The sequence below is a fragment of the Gopherus evgoodei genome, chromosome 8, assembly GCF_007399415.2.
Source record: "Gopherus evgoodei ecotype Sinaloan lineage chromosome 8, rGopEvg1_v1.p, whole genome shotgun sequence".
Taxonomy (NCBI): domain Eukaryota; kingdom Metazoa; phylum Chordata; order Testudines; family Testudinidae; genus Gopherus; species Gopherus evgoodei.
The window spans coordinates 45,106,969-45,125,433 of NC_044329.1; the positions used below are offsets into that span (position 1 = coordinate 45,106,969).

General features: G+C 46.7%; 1 long non-coding RNA gene across 1 annotated transcript; it reads left to right on the forward strand.

Annotated features, from left to right (window-relative positions):
- The first annotated feature begins 247 nt into the window (after positions 1 to 247).
- Positions 248 to 13,688, forward strand: LOC115656826. Its single transcript, XR_004001759.1, has 3 exons — positions 248 to 258; positions 5,174 to 5,181; positions 13,542 to 13,688. It is a non-coding gene; the product is annotated as an uncharacterized LOC115656826 (long non-coding RNA).
- Positions 13,689 to 18,465: the final 4,777 nt, after the last annotated feature.

Genomic DNA, 18,465 nt, shown 5'->3' on the forward strand with positions numbered 1-18,465 from the left:
TAGGGCCCTTGTGCTTAGTTTCGTGTAACTAGAACGTAGGGTCCACTGAGCAGTGCTCCTTTGCAGTGCACCCCATCGTCCCCCTCCTGTGCAGCGTGAACACAAACTCAGGAGTAAATTCATCAGGGTGTGGAGACCTTATCCCATGCCCTCTGCACTAGTGACATTCTGAGGCGGGGCTGTGCACGGGGACACAGCTGCAGCTCCATCTCCCTGTGTGTCGCAGGTGGGGGTGGGTGCATCTCAGCACCAAATCCTGTTAGGTTAATATGGAGGAAGCCATTGGGGGTGACATGGGGAAGGACCAGGAGAATCCATCCCTAGGCAAACCAAGTGGCCCAGGACCCCTATGGGGGAGGTGCAAAGGGGAAGAAGCCAGGCACTGACCTAGTGCTGTAGAAGGTGTCTGCTGCTTGCCTTGGGGAAAGAAGTGAATTCCATAGTCATGACCCCTCGCATAAGGCCCAATTACTATGCAAGACCAAGTGTAATTTCTCCCAGAGAAACTGATCCATCACATGCAAAACCAATACTGATGCAGTTTAGAAGCTGCACAGTTAGAATGGTAACACATTAGGGAAAAGCAGAAATGAAAGTGCCTACAAGATCACTATCTCAGGCACACTGCACCGCTGATTAATTATCTGTAGTCATTCCTTTGTTAAACACTGACAGCATGTTGGTGTAGTGGTTCATATGTCTGCTTTCCTTGTTAAATGCAGGAGTGTGTCTTTAACATACAATATCCTCTCAAAACAAAATTAAATACACAGCACAGTTTGCAAGAATGTGCCTATTGAGTTCTCAGAGCATAAATCACTCACTTTCTATCCCTGTCATGCTGCAGAGAATGGATAAAGTGCTGCAGACTAGGAATGCAAAAGAAATCTATTGCAGAAAAAAAGCATCCTCCCAAATATATATTAGCCAAAGCACAAGTGGTTTCTTCAGTTTTTGCTTGAAAGTTTCATAGATTTGTGAGCTGATCTTACTGTCAATTGTCCACTCAACTCCTGGACTACATTAGGAATTACAGCAATCAATCTACATTTATAAATCACCCTTCTTGCATAGCACAACTTGCAGTCCGGCACTGAGACACATGGTTAGAAGTATTGTCAGTGACAGACCCAAGGGCCAATGCAGAGCACATGAAATAGATCACAGCACCTTGCACAAACCAAGAAGGAGCTAGGGTGTGCAAGGTGTTTCACTTGTTATCTAGACGGGGCCCCCAGCCTTCCTCATGCCAGCAGTCACTGAGGCAGCACATTCAACCCCTGGGAGGAGGCGTGGTGCACCAAGTAGCATCTACACATTCAGAAAGAAGTCATATCCAGCCCTCTTTGGTGCCATGGAGAGGATGGCTGCAACACAAAAAGCTCTTTCGGGTAGGTGTGGGACTAGCCATGGGCCCTGCAGAGCTCTATCCTGGCCATAGGAGCTGAAAGGCTGCATGCAATCTGAAAGAGCTACTCCAGCTACTTTATTTGCTCAATTCAGGGCCTTTTCCATACACCTGAGCAAGCCAGGGATTAGAAGGGGGAAGGGGTAACTGATTTTCTGGGCTAGAACAGAGCACTGCCCTCAGAGCTGTGAAGATAGATAGATAGATAGATAGATAGATAGATAGATAGATAATATGCATATGGACGGACAAACTGCCCTAGTTCACCTATCAGCCTGTGTCCATTACAATATTAGTGTGGCGTTTGAGCTGTGGAGCTGAGTGACTCATTTCCAGGTGAGTTGATCTCTGCTCCCAGAGCTGACACAGCTTGGGGTCTGTGACATCATTTTTTCAGATGACTCCAAATTGATGTTCAGAGCTTTAATGATTCACAGTTTGTGTCGGCAGGGCACTGACCCCTCTGCCTTGGGGACAAATGACAGAGAAGGTGGAGATGCATGGGAAAAAGAGGGAGAGCGAACTCACTTTGGAAGAGGTGGATTCTCCATCACTTGGAGTCTTCCCATCAGTATTGGGTTGCTGTTTCTGCTCAAGCTCAACCAGAAGTAATGGGCTTGAGTAAAGAAATTCTGAGTGGCGTACTCTGGCCTGTGCTATGCCGGAGACTAGATAGTCATAATGGGCCCTTCTGGCCTTAAATCCTGCGAATCAATGAAGATAACAAAGGGAGGGAGGGGCCAGGGTTAGAACGACTCAAGATAACATAACTCATGATGTTGCAAATGTAATTCACTGAGGCAATCGGCTCCACGCCATTGAACAATGATTGGCTCTAGGAGATAATTTGGTCCTTATTTTTCACATCACTATGTTCCATAGCTGGGCTACTTTAGCATCGTTAATTTTACCTCCTCATACACCTGCTTTAATCTGGGGCTTCTTTTCCCAGGAACATTGCACAAAAGCCATTTGTATTTCCCTGAGCCCCCTGGCAGCACTAACACACTCTGCATTTCTGCTGCCCTTCCTCTCTCCCTGCACCTTGGCTGACCCCTTCTTTCCCAGAACAACTAGAGCCCAGGCAGCAGCACTTCAAGCATTCTTGGCACTATTTGTTCATAAACTTGCCCTGCTGTCTCAGGAACCTCTCTTCTTGCCTTGGTAAAATGAAAGATGTTGCATTCCAAATTTGGACTTTGGAGGTGCAAATTTGCCCACCTCAAATGCCGCCACAAAAGGCATGTCCTTTAGTCAGTCATATGAGTAACAGCATGCTATATGACAAGCATGCTTTCTAGGGCAAATGCTGCTTCAGTGGCTAGCCAGAAGTGTATTTCCTTCACTGAGAGACCAAATTAATATTGGTGCCTGGCAGACATAATGATGCTGAGTAAATAACCTACAATTGAGTTTCATTATTATGATGATCTTTGTTGTTGTTTTAGCCCCAAGAGAATGGCAATGAAATGGAAAGAAGGCAAATAGAAATCAGTAAGTGCCTGAAATAAATGTGTGTTTTGAGTGAGAGAGAGAGAGCGATATTAATACTGAGTCATTTAGGGAGCATAGGAACACAAGAATTGCCAGACAGCATCAGACCCAAGGTCCATCTAACCTAGTCTTCTGACTCTCACAGTGGCCAGCAGATGTAGGGTAATCTTCCCCCCACATTACGACTCATTCAAATTTCTAATAGTTAGAGATTGGTTAAACGCTGAGAAATGAGGTTTAATATCCCTTCCAAAGTGTTTGTTAGCATTAACTGTTGTAACATCTTACCCATGTAAGTGTCTAATGGTTGTTCGAATCTTGCAATGTTCTTGATCTCAGTGATATCCTGTAGCAATGAATTCTGCAGTCTAATGGCATTCCACAGTCTAAGAGCAGACAATGCGTCTGTGGGTTTGGGCTCTCTAAGTACTGACACATCAGAGAAGTCACAGTAATTCCAGTTAACCAATGGAGTGAGTCTGGATTGAAATAGAATTTGGCTCAGTGCAGTTAAAGTACAGAGATAGAAACAATGTGGCAAAAGGGGACATGGTTTAGTGAATAAAGCCTGGCTAGCACCGTAGCATCTAGTAGCTCCCAGCACGGGCCAGGATGCCATTGTGCTGGGCAGAGATGGTCCCTGCCTCAAGGAGTTTACAATCTAAGTCTACGACAAGAGGCAATGGCTGGAGACAGATTGGGCAGCACAAGGAAACAATGAGACACTGCTGCTGAGCAGGGTAGGCAGGGCTTTCTGCCCCCAGCAGCACAACTGCTGTCAAGTTCTTTGTGTTCTGTTCTTGGTACTGCCACAAGCTTTTGTGTGATCTTGAACCATTTGTAACATTGGCCTACTTCCATCACTATCACTGGTTTGAGGGGGCCCAGTTCAATTCCCACAGGCCTCCAAATAGCTGCCACTTGGGTGGTTTTCAGCCACTGCTCAGCAGGGCTATTAATCTGTAATCCAACCCAGTTCCCTTTCTGGGCTGATTTTTAATACCTGAGGGTAAGTGCTCTCTGTTTAGCAGCAGGAGGAGTATTTGGCACATCTGAGCTGATACTAGTGCAAGAGGGATTCTACCCTTTTGCAGAATACACAGGCTGGAGGTCAGTCAGGCATTGAGGTGCACAGCAGTCATATTAATTTATGGCATGTTATCGTTCTAAAAAGATGTTTTAAAGACATAACATTATTGCCACACAAGGTGTGATTAGTCAAGTAGAAGAGAAGCATCTCCATATGGGAGGTTAACATTACAAAATACACATTAGGGTTTTTTTTAATTAATCAGTATAAACAAGAAGAATACATTTAAAAATCTAATTAGAAAGTTCATTTACTTTAAAGAACCAGAGTGAATTAATATTAAATCCCAGAGCCATAAAGTCCATAGAGCAAACTGCCATGAGGTGAATGATGGGCGCTTCCTTTCTTTTAAAGAGTCACCTTGTGAAAATGCAGAAGAGACGTCATGATATTGTTACCAGATTTGCCAGTTACTTTGGAGTACGCTCATTTATTAGGGTTACTCTTTTGAGGCGGTGTTCTGTAATTCTATCAATGTACTGCTTGTGTCACTTGTGTTCTCATACGAAGCTCTACTTCTCCCTTGTGCAAGTCCCCTCCCAACGGAGCTGTCCTGCAGGACCTAGGTTCCCCAGGGCTGAGTTCTTCCAGCCCCAGAATCAGACAAACCCACCTACACATTAAGAGAGCGCATCTGAGAGGACCAGGTTAATCAGCACTTTCAAGCTGTCACCCTCATATGCCCTTGTACTCAGCAAACTGGGTCAAACACCACTTCCAAGCTGCCAACCTCATATGCGTCAGGTTCAGCACGTTCTTATCCCCACTTTCACGTTACAATTGTTCTGACAGTAACCCACTTGATGAGCAAACCCCACAGGATTTTTGGGAGTTGCAGGGATCTTTAGCTTAGGTATGAGAAGTGTCGCTGCAGAGCAAATGGGGAAGCCCAAAAACACCCACAAGGAGTGGGGGGGGGGGAGAGAGAGAGAGAGAGAGAAGCAACCAGATTAACCATGACATTTATTTATTGCCAGGTAATAACCATACAGGGGGAGCCAAACAAAGGAAACAGTTATAATATTAAATCTAACTTAAATCTGATGATAAAAGTCAGGTTTAGAAAACTATAACAAATCAGCATCAGAACTGGGGGAGAGAGAGAGAGAGAGAGAGCTGGATTCTCACCACTCTGTGAAGCTTGAATTGATTGGGGGTCCCAGGTGGTGGTGGTAGTTGAGGGCCTGGAGTGCTGGAGACAGGCAGATCCCCCAGCACGATCAATCAGGAGAAGAGGAAGTCCCAATGAAACTGATGCAGATTTTGGATCCAGGCAACAGAGCACTTACCTGAGCATGGGTATGGGGTTTTTGTAGGGAAAGAACAATGGTTCAAGGGAGAACACTAGATTTGTTTATGGGTAAACTGATGGCTCAAGGGAAAATACCAGAGTTGTTTTGTGCAGGCTAGACAATAGGAACAGATCATTCCTGGCTATGGGCGATGTTCCTTCGAGGGAGCTCACAATGCAATTAGGCAGCTTCAGTACTTTGGATACCAATAAAGGAATTATTACTAGAACTGGTCTAATATCTACTAAGCTGAGTGTGTGCAGGTGTGGGTTCATTAACATCTGGAGCAAAGATTCCCCATCATGCCGTGCTTCCCTGCTTTTCTAGTCCCAGAGTTCTGTGCGGTTCTTGCCTTGGAATCTCTGTTCTCCATTCTGTATGCCAATGCAGGTGCCTTCCTGTCCCATCTTCAATGCAAATGAGGCTAGGGGAGTTTCCTTAATCCTGTCACCCTTGTCCTGGGATTTAGGTGTGTCTCCCACTGCCTTTTCACTGCTTTTTGTAAGTCTTTCTTCTGGTTGGTTTTGGTTCAAGCAGAGACTAGGAGGTAGGGGGAAGGTCTTTCATGAGTCAGACAGGCTTGGTACAGTGCCCTGATTCCCGAAGAACACAGAGCTGACAGGCAAAAATATTTGACACCCTCTCATCCTGTATTTCTAAAACCAATCGTGGGTCTTTCTATAACCTTGCAGAATAAATGAGGAGGAGACATCATCTTCCTAACTGTCAGGATGTTTAAGCACTGGAATAAATTGCCTAGGAAGGTTGTGGAATCTCCATCATTGGAAATTTTTAAGAACAGGTTAGATAAACACCTGTCAGGAGTGGTCTAGATAATATTTAGTCCTGTCATGAGTGCAGGGGACTGGACCAGATGACCCCTTGAGGCCTCTTCCAGTCCTATGATTCTATGTCTCTCTGCGTTCTGTGAAATCAGCAAACTTGTATCATTCTGGGTCAGCAACTGTACCTGTGTTATAGCAATTAGAAAACAAAATAAAATACAATACAGTAGAGAATCGATACAGTAAAACTTTGCCACTTGTGAAAATGCATTGAGTCTTTGCTATTTCAGCTGGGATGGAAGGAATTGAATGATAGAAAATCAAGTTTTGTTAGTTTAGCTAGCAAATGAGTTTGGATGAGATAACACTTATGCCAAGTCTTTGGCCTAGCTTCTGCTTAGCATGAGTGTAGTCCTTTTTGCTGACAGGACGAAGGTGATGTTTTGTTACTGCATTGGAAGATTTAGATAAAAGGAGTAAATTAGTATAACAAATACACAAAATTGTAATGTTAAAGGCCCTATCCCGGGAAAACCACAGCAAGATGTCATGGAGACATAATGAGTTGATAATAATGTAAACAGCAAAAGTTGCGTAAATTGAAGCTTGTGCAAGTGTATTGTACAGGTCTGCTAAGACACAATGCTTAGTGCTGATTGGAGAAAAGCTAATGAATATGTACTGTGGAAATATATAAGAAGTCAAAGGAATGAAATACCAGAGAAATACCAGACCAGAAACTGAAGGAATGAGCCTGAAGGGCCAGACAAGGGATCAGAGGTGCAGAGCTTTCTGGAATCCCAGAACTTGGTAACTTGGGCCCTAACCTGTTTGTCTTATCTGTTCATCCTCGGGCCTAAATATATGTCCAGGAACTGTACGTGACAATAATTCTTTCTGGGAAATGGAGTTACAAGTCCACCCAATCTAGGCTTAATCAATTTTCACCTTTATTTACACATTTTCAATTTATACTTTCAGCATGTCCGTGACCTGTAAATTCAGGGTAACCCACTCATTCTGGGCACATCCTGCACAATTCCTATTCCCCTTCATGAGTACAGCCACAGTAACAACTAGTTGTCATTTATACAGTCAGAATATAGACAATTTCAATCACACACAGTATATGGAGCTGTAGGTTAGCAGCATTATAAAACTGGTGTAGCCTAATTGATGGATAGGTGTATTGTTCATTGACTAATTTCTTAGACTATAAGGATTCAGTCTTCTGAATGGGTACAGCACCAGGAAGATTATTACCAATGTTATTAGAATGAGACACCTGAGGAGCACGTGAGAAACAACTGCAATTTATCACAAGTCCCTTTACTAACAAATCCACTAAGCAGATAAACAATCCCACAAACACTGAAATACCACAGCAGAGAGAGAGTGCAAAGTGGTTGCCCTACGACTGGCATCAGTGTCATCTTCTGCTGTGGTACCCTCAGTCCTTGTCTTCCTCATCATCACCATCTTCATCATCACCATCAGCAGCAGCAGGTGTCATCCTGGCATTTCCCACAGCACGAAGGCCAGGACTCAACTTTTATATGTGATGCTGACACCCACTGGGGTTCAGACATATTTATGAAGGTTTCAATCCCCTTTTCCGCATTAAAACTTCCACACCTTACTACTTTTGTTGTGTCCTGTTTTTCATAAGCTAGCTTGTTAATTCCCCTCATATACATTAACATTACATTATACAATCACAATAACAACTCGTGCTTAGCACATTGCTGATACTCTCTATCAAAAATCTCCAAAATATGCTCACTATCTTTGAACATCACATTACAGTGTATATTTCCAAAATGTAAGCAGTTTAAAATGCTTCCTTCATGAAGCATTCTCTCTTAGGACATCCTACGCTATAGGTCATTCCTATCTTGTGACAATTTATCATCTAGGGTCACTTACTCATTAGTTGCTTGTTTCTCATCTTTCTTTAGGCCTGAGGCGTTGTTTGGCTAAGCTAAGTATCTTACTGGCCTGAAGACTGTAGACCCTGTGTTACGAGGCCAATTAATACTTATATTTCACCTTTACATCCTAGATATACCTGATACCTTTTATCCTTGGCTATACTGGCCATCTGGCCTCTCTCCTTTATGGGAATGGGAACCCCCATCCCTCTAAGTCTAGGGTTCTCAAACTTTTGTTCTGGGTACCCCTTTCACACAGCAAGCTTCTGAATGCGACCCCTCTTATAAATTAAAAATGCTTTTTAATATATTTAAAACCATTATAAATGCTGGAGGCAAAGCAGGATTGGGGTGGAAGTTGACAGCTCGTCACCACCCATGTAATAACCTCATGACCCCCTGAGGGGTCCCAACGCCCAGTTTGAGAACCCCTGCTCTAAGCAATCTACCTCTAGGGCTTAGGGCTGGTCCACACTACGGGGGGAAATCGATCTTAGATACGCAACTTCAGCTACGTGAATAACGTAGCTGAAGTCGAATATCTAAGATCGGATTACTCACCCGTCCTCACCGCGCGGGATCGATGTTCGCGGCTCTCCCTGTCGATTCCGCAACTCTGTTGGGGTTGATGGAGTTCTGGAATCGATATAAGCGTGCTCGGGGATTGATATATCGCGTCTAGATGAGATGCGATATATCGATCCCCGAGCAATCGACTTTAACCCACCGATACGGCGGGTAGTCTGGACGTAGCCTTACATTAGTAACCAAAAAATGAGGGGATATCATAGAAGTTGCATTTCAGCCATACCTATTGAAGTCCCTTATTCCTGCTCTGACGCACGTAAATCTTGCCACACATGGCAAGAGTGCAGGATTGCCATAAACTAGTGTGTGATATCCCAGTTCAGTGCCATGCTGTGGCTGACACCTGGTGGCTTTGCTAGAGACTCATCTACCTTCCACTTGACACACACACATTGAGGATCCTCCAATACTCTGTTTGAAAAACAATCCCAGCCTGCAGCTTACATACCTGGCCCTAGGCCATTGCTCTCAAGTGCAGGATCACAGGGTGTCATGGTTTAATTCCCCACTGTGAACCTTAGCATCCAAAAGTTGGGGTACCAGCATGAATTCCTCTAAGCTCAATTACCAGCTTAATACTTGTAGCGCTGTCACCAATCAGGAATTCCAGTGCCTGGTACACTCTGGTCCCCACAAAACCTTGCCCGGGGACCCCCAAGACCCAGACCTTCTGGATCTTAACACAAGGAAAGTAAACCCTTTCCCCCACCGTTGCCTCTCCCAGGATTCCCCTCCCTGGGTTACCCTGGAAGATTACTGTGATTCAAACTCCTTGAATCTTAAAACAGAGAGGAAAATCCATCTTACCCACTCCTTCTCTCTCCCCCTCCCAGACTCTCCCTGAGAGAGAAAGTAATCCTAAAACAGAGAGAAAATTAACCTTTCTCTCCCCCTTCCCTCCTTTCTCCCCACCAATTCCCTGGTGAATCCAGACCCCGTCCCCTGGGGTCTCACACCAGAATAAAAAAACAATCAGGTTCTTAAACAAGAAAAGCTTTTAATTAAAGAAAGAAAAACAGTAAAAATTATCTTTGTAAATTTAAGATGGAATATGTTACAGGGTCTTTCAGCTATAGACACTGGGAATACCCTTCCAGCCTAAGTATACAAGTACAAATAAAAATCCTTTCAGCAAAATATAAATTTGAACTCCTCCCAGCCAAATACACATTTGCAAATAAAGAAAACAAACATAAGCCTAGCTCACCTTATCTACCTAGTACTTACTATTCTGGACATATAAAAGACTGTATCAAAGAGATTGGAGAGAAACTTGATTGCACGTCTGGTCCCTCTGAGCCCCCAGAGTGAACAACAACCAAAAAACTAACAGCACACACACAAACTTCCCTTCCTCAAGATTTGAAAGTATCCTGTCTCCTCATTGGTCCTCTGGTCTGGTGACAGTCAGGCTCACTGAACTTGTTAACCCTTTACAGTCAAAAGAGACATGAAGTACTCCTGTTCTATTAACCCTCAACTATCTATTTATAACACAGGATAATAGCTATGCAGCAGCCAGGAGCCATCTCATGCCAAAAGGGGATGACTTACACATCTGAGCTGGTTTATTGTTGCTCCTGACTGTCATGCTAAGCCCTTGATCCTGTACCAGGAAGCTGAGGTGGAGTGGGAGGGTGCGGGGGTGTTTCAGTGTTAACTGGGATGCTAATTCATCCCCACATGCTTCCTGTTGTTGGGTGATGAGACAGTGTGAGGGCTGGAGGTAGCTTTTTCAGTAGGAATGGAAAAATACCCAGCACTTTCTCCAGGGCACTATGGACCAACTGAAATAGCATCCAATAGACTATAGGGGAGGCCCTAGTGGCACTGAAGTCTCCAGCTTTCTAAGCTGCACTTATCCCCAGGGTAATGGAGCTCAGGGCCAGCGGTTCACAATACTCCTGCATTAGCAAGGCTAGGAGACATGGTTCACCCACTTCAATCGCTGGCTCTGAGACCCTCTCCCCTTGGGCCAATCCATTTAAAGAGTCCCAGGAAATACCCACCCACCTGTCCTGTTGGATCTTTTCTCCCTCCCTTCCCCAACTGACCTATGGACTAGTGGGTCACTCTGGGGTGGGGAGGGCTGACTGCAACACCTGAAACATTGCATGGGAGAAAGTGAGATGCGATAACACTCCATGGGTCTGTGGCCCATAAAGAGGTGACCACTGGCTTATCTTCAGATGGCCTCAAGGAAGCTCCAGGCAGGGGCTTGTCTCCATGGAGTGACATAAATGGAAAGCATACTGGACTAGGACTCAGGACCCCTGGAGGCTCTTTCCTGGCTCTGCCACTGATTTGCTGACATATCTCAGTCAAGTCACTTCCCCGCTCTGTGCCTCAGATTCCCTATCTGGGAAACAGGGCTAATGGTGCTTTGTAGAGCACTTTGAGATTGAAGTGGAAAGCATTAGGGTATATCATTAAATCATCCAGAGAAGCAGGTGATCATCTGACGCATCTCCTCCGTATTTCTGGGGTAACTCATGGGGGCAGAAAGCGCTGGGCTGGTAGGGAACACAGCTGAGACCCAGTTGCCTTGGTGCTGACCGTTCTTCCAGAGACCCAAGAGCCCTCCTGTGGAGGTGGATAGAGATGGCAGGCTGGGAGGATTTGCTCCTTCCCTTGGCTGGAGCCAGCTCAGCAGGTCAGAACAGAGCTCCTCCAGTGGGAGAGAGCATGACAAATGCTGGGAATAACAGTCTGTGACAGTTCATATCCAGCAGGGACAGGAGCAGTTACAATTACATAGTCCCAGGCACGGCCGCTCCCTGCTTGGCAAAGGAGCAGGTAGGGTACAGCAATGCCCATAAAGCAGAGTGCAAAACACTAACTCCAGTTTAGAACTGCCTTCAAGGCATGGGACAAAGCCAGCACCCTCAAACTGCCCCCCAGCCAGGCCAGCATCTGTTACTTGTCAGCAACCTCAGAGCCACCTCTCACTGGCAGAAACTGAGCCCAAGACAACTGCCGTTCTCTCTCTCACACAGCTGCAGCCTGTCTGTTTGGATCAGATCGGGGCATTGCATGCTGGGATCTGCACTCTGTCGCGTTCCCTGAGCTGGGTTAGGCCTCAGAGCCACTTTGGAAATGGGGTCTGTGGGGAGAGTGGCTGGGTGAAATCTGGCTCCCATGCAGTCCACAGGATAACTTGCACAGACCTCAGCGCAGCCAGGATTTCATTCTTTGTGCACACAGCATGCCTGTCGTGGCATCAATAGCGTGCAGCACTGCAGAAGATCACTGCAGCTGACTGGCCATGGAACAGGCACCACTAAGCTATGCTGAAATGCCCTGCTCCCTGACACCCTCAAGTCCACTTGTTAGTCTCTTCTCTTATAGAGTGCAAGTCCTCTGGAAGGGAGTAGCCCTTCCTAAGAGTTTGTACAGCACCTAGCACAGTGACTGCACCATCTAGATAAAACTAGACTCACCCTCTTGGCTGGCTGAGTGAAGCAAAGTCCTACACTCACCTCAAGGGCCTACCTCTATCTGTCTGTCTACAACGCAATGATATACAAAATCAGCATCTGACCAATTCCATTATCCCAGGGCATGTTCTAGGTATCAGTGGGCAGACGTCTAGTTCAGGAGGAAATTGGAAAATCAGAAAAGTCAGATTTTTTAGGGGAGAGACCCAGGAGTAGCTGGGGAGACAGGCCTGGCTAGGTGTGCACATTTTCTTGTATAAGCAATAAAGTGTGTGACCCTCTATTAATAACACAACCTAGAGCTTATCTAGTGTTTTTCGTCAGCAGATCTCACAGCAGTTTACAAGGGAGGCGTCAGTATCATTATCCTAATGTTACAGATGGGGAAACTGAGGCACAGAGCAGGGAAGTGTCTTGTCTAAGGTCATCCAGTAGGTCAATGGTAGAGCTGGGAATCAACATCACACCTCTTGAATCCAGGCTCTATCTGCTAACCAAGACCATTTATGATAAAAAACAAAAAATATCTAATAAAAACCTGACCATTTTTTGTCATAGGGGACTCATTTTGTCAATTTCTCACAAGCTAAACATGTGCCCAGCTCCTGCGCTGACTGGGAAGGGAGCTACAGTTTGTTGGGCAGTGATGGGATGACGTTGTCCACAACTGAGCTGCCAGATAGACACGAGGCTCCCGTTTTGCACAGCATTGATGCTATCTATAGAACAGGACCACCCCCATATGTGATAAGCAAGCAGCTTGCCAGGGTGCAGGGGCTGCTGGGAGCTGTAGTTCACCGGCAGAACCCCCACCACTGCAGGCATGGTGGCAGCTGCAGTGCTAGTAGTTGAAAGATGGGGACTGGTGAGAACAGCTGAGGAACCAAACTGCTGCCATCCCATGGCTTACCAGCTCTGGGACAAACAGCCCATGTACATCTGGGGCAGGGGGTGGTGTGACAAACTCATAGCGGGGGAGAAGAAAATGGAGCCCTTAGATTGGCCCGTAAACCTTTCTATTTGTCTCCTTTGGGAAGTGATACAAGCTGGAGCTGTTCTCTCAAAACTGGAAAGTGGTAGGATCCAAGCACCTGGCTGAAGGTGGTTAGTGCCTTGTCCCATGCTGGTCAGGAGAGCATGAAAGTGCCCACCAGCATGGAATCAAATTGACACCTTATAAGTCCTTCCCAAGGGCCTGGGAGGAGGAAACCATTAAGGGTGTGTATTTATTCTCTGTGTTTCCCAAAAGTCAGGGGGAAGAAAAAATTTCAGACAGCTAGGAACAGGCTCACAGTAGGTGTGAGTTAGCTGAAGGATCCTATAAATTCATTATAGGAGTTAGCTCTGGCTGCAGATTTCAACACAGTCTTTCCCAGAGAGTGCAGCTGCAGCTTCGTAGAGATTCCTGTGATTTCTTCCCCCACTATAATCCCCCAGTACACTGCCTCTCCCCAAGGAAGCAGAATGACAACGGAGGAGAGGATCAGTCACAGGAGGCAAAGGGATTAGGACAGAGGTGGGCAAACTTTTTGGCCTGAGGACCACATCTGGGTGGGGAAATTGCGAATTGCATGCAGGACCATGAATGTTGGGCTGGGGCAGGGGGGTTGGGGTGTGGGAGGGGATGCGGTGTGCAGGATGGGGCTCAGGCCAAGGAGTTGGGGTGCAGGAGGGAGGCGGGGTGTACGAGGGGGCTCAGTGCAGGGGGTTGGGGTGCAGGAAGGGTTACGGAGTGTGGGAGGGGGCTCAGGGCAGGAGTGATGTGGGGTGTGGGCTCTGGCCCGGCGCCACTTACATGGAGCGGCTCTGGGGTGGCAGCAGCACACAGCGGGGCTAAGACAGACTCCCTGCCTGCCCTGAGCTGCCCCATTCCCACCAATGGGAGCTGCGGCGGGCAGTGCCTGCAGGTGAGGGCAATGCGCAGAGCCCTCTGACTCCCCCCTCCTCCCCCGCCCTGCCAGGGGAGTCAGGGACATGGTGCCAGCCACTTCTGGGAGTGGCAATCCCGTGGGCCAGATCCAAAGCCCAGATTCGGGTCGTAGTTTGCCAACCCCTGGATTAGAACATAGGCCAAGGTGAGCACTGGGAGTGAGGATGGTGTAGGGCAGGAACCAATGATCCATAGCAACAAGCCACAGAGGACTGTTTCTTCCTTTGAACTAACCAGAGGGAGATGAGGCAGTGCAGCGTGGGGTGAGCTTTTGGGAGCCGCATTCACTTTCCCAGGTCCTTGCAGATTGGCAGCCAGTACCTCACCATGGCTTCACTCTCCATCTCCAACTCTGATCACATCAGCAATAAGTCACTCCAAGCATTTCCTGCCAAGGACTTGATGGAACGTCTTGGTGGCTGAGTCGTGTGTGCTATAACTAGAGTGTGTTTGGTTTTTCAAAGCTCAATGCTGCCCTGGCACTAGGTCTGGGCTGGGGCCTGGTTTGGGATTTACATTGGCAGCTTACAAACACAACACAATGAATAATTATTATATAGGAACATAGCACAGATCTAGTCCATCTTGCCCCATACGTTGGGCTGTTCCTTAACTCTCTAGGGCAGCAGCTGTCCTGTTCTGTTTGTAAGGCACACAGCCCAACAGGGTCTTGATCCAGGAGGTGCGATTTTAATTGGCTGAGCAAGGCAAGATCAGAAAGCCTTACAGACAGAGAGAGGCCATGGGGCTGAATGTAATGCAATGGCCTTTGAAATCCACATTGAAGAATTGCAAAAGTTCAGGGCACCCTCTAGGTATCAATGAGCAGAACTTTAGGGTATGTCTACACTACAGGATTATTCCGATTTTACATAAACCGGTTTTGTAAAACAGATTGTATAAAGTCGAGTGCACGCGGCCACACTAAGCACATTAATTCGGTGGTGCACGTCCAGGTACCGAGGCTAGCGTCGATTTCTGGAGCGTTGCACTGTGGGTAGCTATCCCATAGTTCCCGCAGTCTCCCCTGCCCATTGGAATTCTGGGTTGAGATCCCAATGCATCATGGTGCAAAAACAGTGTCACGGGTGATTCTGGGTAAATGTTGTCACTCAATCCTTCCTCTGTGAAAGCAATGGCAGACAATCATTTCGCACCCTTTTTCCCTAGATTGCCCTGGCAGACGCCATAGCATGGCAACCATGGAGCCTGTTTTGCCTTTTGTCACTGTCACCTTATGTGTACTGGACGCTGCTGACAGAGGTGGTACTGCAGTGCTACACCGCAGCATTAATTTGCCTTTGCAAGGTAGCAGAGATGGTTACCATCCCTATTGCACCGTCTGCCATTGTAAATTGGTGATGAGATGACGGTTATCAATCATTTTGTACAGTTTGCAATTGGAAAGTGGCGATGACAGTTATCAATCATTTTGTACCATCTGCTGCTGTCATGGGTGCTCCTGGCTGGCCTCGCTGAGGTTGGCCGGGGGCGCATGGACAAAAATGGGTATGACTCCCCAGGTCATTCCCTTCTTTATATTTTGTCTAAAAATAGAGTCAGTCCTGCCTAGAATATGGGGCAAGTCTAGTAGAGAGCCAAACAGCACAGCCACTTTGGGTCAGAGCCCCAGAGATCCCGCAGAAATGATGAGCTGCATGCCATTCTAGGGGGTGCCTCTGCAACAACCCCACCTGTTGCTTCCCTCCTCCCACACCCCTCCTGGGCTACTGTGGCAGTGTCCCCCCATTTGTGTGATGAAGTAATAAAGAATGCACGAATAAGAAACACTGACTTTTTAGCGAGATAAAATGAGGGGGAGGCAGCCTCCAGCTGCTATGATAGTCCAGGCAGGACATTAAAGGGTGCAGGGAGAAAGGAGCACAGCCTCCCGCTGCTATGATAGTCCAGGGAGTACAGAATCTTTTCTTTAGACATGAAGGAGGGGGGGCTGATGGAGCTCAGGCTCCAGCTGCTATGATGAGGATGGTTACCCAGCATTTTGTACCGTCTGCCAGGAATGACAGGGAGTCATTTCCATTTTTACCCAGGCGCCCCCGGCCGACCTCACCGAGGCCAGCCAGGAGGACTCACGGGCTGATGATGGTTTTCCACCATTTTGTACCATCTGCCATCAGGAAAGGAAGGGGAGGGGATGCTGCTGTTCAGCGCCGCAGCACCGCGTCTATCAGCAGCATGCAGTAGACATACGGTGACATTGCAAAATGGCAAGAAACAATTTTTTCCCTTTTCTTTCATGGGGGGTGAGGGGGGGTAAATTGACGAGATATACCCTGAACCACCCCGGACAATGTTTTTGACCTTCAGGCATTGGGAGCTCAGCCAAGAATACAAATGCTTTTCGGAGACTGCGGGGACTGTGGGATAGCTGGAGTCCTCAGTCCTCCCTCCCTCCCTCCCTCTATGAGTGTCCATTTGATTCTTTGGCTTTCCGTTACGCTTGTCACACAGCACTGTGCGGAGTCCCTGCTGTGGACTCTGTCTATCACAGCCTGGAGATTTTTTCAAATGTTTTGTCATTTCGTCTTCTGTAACGGCGCTCTTATAGAACGGATTTGTCTCCCCATACAGCGATCAGATCCAGTATCTCCCGTACGGTCCATGCTGGAGCTCTTTTTGGATTTGGGACTGCATCGCCATCCATGCTGATCAGAGCTCCACGCTGGGCAAACAGGAAATGAAATTCAAAAGTTCGCTGGGCTTTTCCTGTCTACCTGGCCAGTGCATCCGAGTTCAGATTGCTTTCCAGAGTGGTCACAATGGTGCACTGTGGGATACCGCCTGGAGGCCAATACCGTCAATTTGCAGCCACACTAACCCTAATCTGATATGGCAATACCGATTTCAGCGCTACTCCTCTCATTGGGGAGGAGTACAGAAATCGGTTTAAAGAGCCCTTTATATCGATATAAAGGGCCTCATTGTGTGGATGGGTGCAGGCTTAAATCAGTTTAATGCTGCTAAATTCAGTTTAAACGCGTAGTGTAGACCAGGCCTTAGTGACTGAGGGGTGGAGGGGCTGCCTGGAGTTGGGCAAGGAGCTGGGTGCGCATACAGCCCAGCATACATAAGCGAAACAGTGTGTGAATCACAGAACCATAGAATATCAGGGTTGGAAGGGACCTCAGGAGGTCATCTAGTCCAACCCCCTGCTCAAAGCAGGACCAATTCCCAACCAAATCATCCCAGCCACGGCTTTGCCAACCTGACCTTAGAAACCTCTAAGGAAGGAGATTCCACCACCTCCCTAGGTAACCCATTCCAGTGCTTCACCAATCTCTGAGTGAAAAAGTTTTTCCTAATATCCAACCTAAACCTCCCCCACTGCAACTTGAGACCATTACTCTTTGTTCAGTCATCAGGTACCACTGGAGAACAGTCTAGATCCATCCTCTTTGGAACCCCCTTTCAGGTAGTTGAAAACAGCTGTCAAATCCCTCCTCATTATAGACTTTAGACTTTAGGGTCAGAAGGGACCAATGTGATCATCTAGTCTGACCTCCTGCACAAAGCAGGCCACAGAACCCTACCCATCCACTTCTATAACAACCCCTAACCTATGTCCGAGTTATTGAAGTCTTCAAATTGTGGTTTGAAGACCTCAAGCTGCAGAGAATCCACCAGAACCTCACTCCTCTAATGGTTAGAAACCTTCGTCTAATTTCAAGTCTAAACTTCCTAGTGTCCAGTTTATACCCATTCGTTCTTGTGTCTACATTGATACTAAGCTTAAATAATTCATCTCCCTCCCTAATATTAATCCCTCTGATATATTTATAAAGAACAAGCATATCCTCCCTCAGCCTTCTTTTGGCTAGACTAAACAAGCCAAGCTCTTTGAGTCTCCTTTCATATGACAAGTTTTCCATTCCTCGGATCAACCTAGTAGCCCGTCTTTGAACCTGTTCCAGTTTGAATTCATCCTTCTTAAACATGGGAGACCAGAACTGCACACAGTATTCCAGGTGAGGTCTCACCAGCGCCTTATATAACGGTACTAACACTTCCTTATCTTTGCTGGAAATACCTCGCCTGATGCATCCTAAAACTGCATTAGCTTTTTTAACGGCCATATCACATTGGAGGCTCATAGCCATCCTGTGATCAACCAATACTCCAAGGTCCTTCTCCTCCTCTGTTGCTTCCAACTGATGTGTCCCCAATGTATATCTAAAATTCTTATTATTAATCCCTAAGTGCATGACCTTGCACTTTTCACTATTAAATTTCATCCTATTACTATTACTCCAGTTTACAAGGTCATCCAGATCTTCCTGTATGATATCCCGGCCCTTCTCCGTGTTAGCAATACCCCCTAGCTTTGTGTCATCCGCAAACTTTATTAGCACATTCCCGCTTTTTGTGCCAAGATCAGTAATAAAAAGGTTAAATAAGATTGGTCCCAAAACCGATCCTTGAGGAACTCCACTAGTAACCTCCTTCCAGCCTGACAGTTCACCCTTCAGTACGACCCGTTGTAGTCTCCCCT